Raw genomic sequence first — 5,040 nt, forward strand, 5'->3', positions numbered from 1 at the left:
CAAACCGATGAAAAAAATAGAACCAGAGGCATGGATACATGGAACAGACTGACAGATCTCAGAGGGAAGGGAAATGGCAGACTGGATGAAAGAAGGTAAAGAGATCAGCCAAAGAACATAAATGTACACCCATGAACACAGACGATAGTGAGGTGGTGGCCAGAGGGAAAGGCAGTGAGCAGGGGATGGTTGGAGGTGGGCTAAGGTTGGGGAGAAATGGGTATATTTGTAATAGTGTCAATAATAAAAATAAAGTAAAAAATCCCAAATGTCTATTGCGCAATATTGTTCATTGTTTTTCATGGACCAGGGAAGTCTTTTATTACAGCTGGTTAGCCAGATTGAGATCAAGGCTTTACAATGGCTGGTTTGGCAACTGAGGTCCTTCACCTTCCCGTTTTTTCTCTAGAGTCTGCCTACTGAGGGAGCAAGAACAGGGTCTTGAAAAGCCACAGGAAGGCTAGGCCAGCTGTGGGCAAACTACGGCCTGAGGGCCGGATCCAGCCCGTTTGAAATGAATAAAACTGAAAAAAAAAAATAAGACCGTACCCTTTTATGTAATGATGTTTACTTTGGATTTATATTAGTTCACACAAACACTCCATCCATGCTTTTGTTCCGGCCCTCCGGTCCAGTTTAAGAACCCATTGTGTCCCTCGAGTCAAAAAGTTTGTCCACCCCTGGGCTAGGCAGAGGTGGGTAAACACAAGGAGTGTCAGAACATACTGCATGGTGACAGGGACAAGTTCAGAGGCGTGGAGGGATGAGAAGGAGGTAAGTGGGAGTGTCTTTCAGGTTGGAGTGAAGGAGGGAGTAACAGTTGGAAGGATGGTCTTTGAGAGATTGGCCTCAGAGAAGGTAGACTCAGATTTGTGAATAAACTGATTAAGATTGGACCGAAAAGGCCAGTTTCGACTTTACACTAGGAGGGATAAGCAGACAATTGTTTAGAGATAATTTTGGATCATTAAAATTCCTTCCTAATTATTTTTCCCATTGAAATTTAGAAGTCTCTTTCAAGTACCAAAAAGTTAATTTTCTAAAAATTTTCATGGTGCTTGAAAATTAAGGTGGTTGGGCCTGATGGGCTTTTGTTTGTAGTATGGAGTAAGAAATAATGCCTCTTTAGATACTTTTAAAATTTCTTTAGTTACATGTCTCTTTAGGTTTCTCTTTCTTTTTCAGACCATTTTTATAACGTGTAAGTGCCCTGATTAATATTTAAGCTATTTATGTTTTTAATGTATTAGTGTAATTTTGTACATTTTGTAATTTTGTACATTTTCTAATAAACATTTTGTGCATGTTCTAATGCGATGTCAGGAGAGGGAGTGCAGTGAGTTAATATCTATGTCTCTGGAATCAGGCACAGATTTCACTCCTGGCTCAGCTGCTTACTAACTCACCTTGGCCAAATGTCTCATCCGCAAATGCTTCCAAACAGCCTGCTGTGAACTTTAATGAGAAAATGTGTCTAGAGATGTAGTGCACAGCACAGGGATGCAGTCAATAATAGTGTAATAACTTTGCACAGTGACAGATGGCTACTAGATTTAGTGGGGTGATCACATCAAAAGGTATGTATATAATTGTTAAATCGCTATGTTACAAACCTGAAACAAATATATATTGTATGCCTACTATACTTTAATAAAAATGTTTAAATTAAATTAAATTAAATGTTTAAATTAAGACTAATAAAATAATTACATGGAAAAGCAAAAACAAAAGAGAAAATGTATCTAAAGCAATTGAGTTACTAAGTTGTCTGTTTTATGCTAGTAGTTTTTCTGATGTTTCTTTAAAAATATAGATTTCCTGCCCTGGCCAGTTTAGCCTACTAGATAGAGCATCGGCCTGAGGACTGAAGGGTCCAGGGTTCGATTCCAGCTGGGTGCACATGCTCGGGTTGCAGGCTCAATCCCCGGTAGGGGGGATTTCCCTTTTATACAAGTTCTCAACTATAATGCTTCAAATGATAGTGACATCAGTTCTGGCTCCACACACATAACAATTACTCTAGATCTGGTCCCAGATTATACACCAGCATGACATGGCTTCTCACTGTTTTCTCCAAAAGCTCAACCAAGGGACCCCATGCTTACCAGGGCCATTCTTCTGGGTTTCAGCCTCTGGGAATTAAGTGGAGTCACCAACTATTCACCAAAATTTCATATCTTCCTCTTCCCATATAATGAAACTACCACACTCAAATATTCCTATATCATCTAGCTCTAAGATACACACACACTCACACTCACACACACACACACACACACACACACACACTCACACACACACACTAGAGGCCCAGTGCATGAAATTGATGCATGGAGGGGGGGTTCCCCTCAGCCCAGCCAGCATCCTCTCCAATCCGGGACCCCTCGGGGGATGTCCAACTGCTGGACAATTCCTGCAGTTGGACATTCCTCTCACAATCCAAGACCACTGGCTCCTAACTGGTCACCTGCCTGACTGCCTGATTGCCCCAACTGGCCCCCCTGCCAGCCTGATCACCCCTAACCACCTCTGCCTGCTGACATGATTGCCCCTAACTGCACCCCCTGCCAGCCTGGCTGCCCCCAATTGTCCCCCCGCTGACCTGGTTGCCCCTAACTGCCCCTCTCTGCCGCCTGGTCACCCCTCACTGACCCCCTGCCGGCCTGGTCACCCCTCAGTGCCCCCCTCTACTGGCCTGGTCACCCCACTCAGCCTGTTCGGTCATCTGTTCGGCTGTTTTGGATGTGACAGCTCATGGTTCTTTATATATACAGTATAGATAACTAGAGGCCCGGTGCATGAATTCATGTACAGGTGGGGTCCCTCAGGGTGGCCTGCAGGGATCAGGCCGCAACTCACGCCCCCAAGCTTGCATCCCCAGCTCACGCCCCCAGGCTCTCAGCCCTGCAGCCCCACCTGATACCCTGCTATGCCCTGGCACTGCCCCCTCACCTGCTTCACCATCCCGCCTGCCGGGTGATCAATCAGGGCCAGGCCCCCCCACCACTGCTGCTGATCGCCATCTGTGGAGCGATCGGCGGGGCAATTGGGCCCCCCCGTCACACCTGCCTTGGCCTGGCGCCTGCTCACCTGCTTCCCTATCTCACCATGGTCCCATTCTTATCAGTGCCCATCTGGGCCGACAGTGCCTCCATTGCTGCCTGCTGCCAGCACCATGTCACTGATGCCCGCCATGTTTTGTGCTACCCCCTGATAGTCAGCACATGTCATAGTGAGCGGTTGAACTCCAGTCGAACTCCTGGTTGAACAATTTGCATATTAGGATTTTATTATATAGGATCCTTGCATTTTTAAATCTCTGAGCTGCTTTTTCTTTAACATAGGAGACCATGCAAAGTTGGGGGTTCAATTTTAAAAATTTTTTTATTGATTTTTTTTTACAGAAAGGAAGGGAGAGGGATAGAGAGTTAGAAACATTGATGAGAGAGAAACATCCCCTTACTGGGGATGTGCCCGCAACCAAGGTACATGCCCTTTACCGGAATCAAACCTGGGACTCTTCAGTCCGTAGGCCGACGCTCTATCCACTGAGCCAAACCGGTTAGAGTGGGGGGTTCAATTTTTATTGTAACTCAGCTAGTCACAGGATTAGGCTTTGGGTTTAATTTTCAGAAATCTCAACCTGGCTGCTAAAGGAGATAAAATATTTTTTTTAAATTTTAGGACAGTCATAGAAGCTTTCTATCCCTTACCTTGACCTTGAGCTGAGAATTTAATGCCCAGAGCTCATTTTCTTTTCTTTTTTTTTTTTTTTAATATATTTTATTGATTTTTTACAGAGAAGAAGGGAGAGGGATAGAGAGTTAGAAACACCAATGAGAGAAATCAATCAGCTGCCTCCTGCACACCCCTTATGGGGGATGTGCCCGCAACTAAGGTGCATGCCCTTGACCGGAATCGAACCTGGGACCCTTCAGTCCGCAGGCCGACGCTCTAGCCATTGAGCCAAACCGGTTCGGCCAGAGCTCATTTTCTTTTTGCAACAAACCAAGTGCATTATATTCTTTTTAAAATTTTCAATAAAATGTTCTATGGCAGCAACTACTTGGTCACCCCAGAACCTTACCTCATAGTCACTTCATTACAGGCATCAGCAGTCCCAGCTGTCACCTTGGAAGGCCAGAGGCACTCACCCAGCCCATATTACTTGTTGCAGCTCCACAGACATTTTCCCCACCAGGGCCAGTGCTGTGGCTGGACTGACCCTTGTTCTTATTGTGATTGCAGGATGCATTTTGGCAAAAACAATCAGGGAACTTTGAAAAGCAAGATTTATTACTCTCAGGTCCTGAAAAGTACATGGCATGCTCAAGGGCTACACAGTGAGGTTGAAGTGTGGGGGATGGGGGAGGCAGAGCGAGAGCAGACCTGAGCTCTGACTTTACTGGGATCTGAGCATGGGTGTCTGAGGCTTCATGAGGTCACTCATTATTGGACAATTTGAAGCACAAGAGTGGGAATTAGGGCACAGGAAACTGGAGGCCAGCTCACTGAAGTGGTCTGGTATCTAACTCACCCAGGGTTTTCTGAAAGGGGAACTTCATGGGCGTGGAAGCCTTGTTTCTTATCTGGTTGTTTTGCTAGTAACTGTCATACAGCTGGCAGCAGTCTATTTGAGATGGATGTCTTTTGAAATGGGTGCCTTGGCAATTAGCACTTAATTATCAGGCACTTACACTACCGCAGGCAATAATTTTAATCACTATTTTTCCACTGTATGCCATGGACAACCAATGTCTCCTTTACCATTGAAGACGAGGTCGTCAATGAGGTTCATCTATTGGATTAGAGAATCAATTCCAGATTCCCATCCTGAGGTTCTGTTCCCTTGGAGCCACTCATAGTTCTGATAACCATTGATTAGTCAGGATTCAGCCAGGGAAGTAGGAACTCAATAGTATTCTGGGATAGGGGTTGGTTATAAGAATTCGACCTCATACAACTGTGGGATGAGCTGAGAAAGGAAGGCCTGGAAGGGGAGCTGGAGTCCCATGGGTGTCACCAACTTGTCAACCCAAG

Source organism: Myotis davidii, unplaced genomic scaffold (assembly GCF_000327345.1).
Source record: "Myotis davidii unplaced genomic scaffold, ASM32734v1 scaffold3056, whole genome shotgun sequence".
Classification (NCBI taxonomy): Eukaryota; Metazoa; Chordata; class Mammalia; order Chiroptera; family Vespertilionidae; genus Myotis; species Myotis davidii.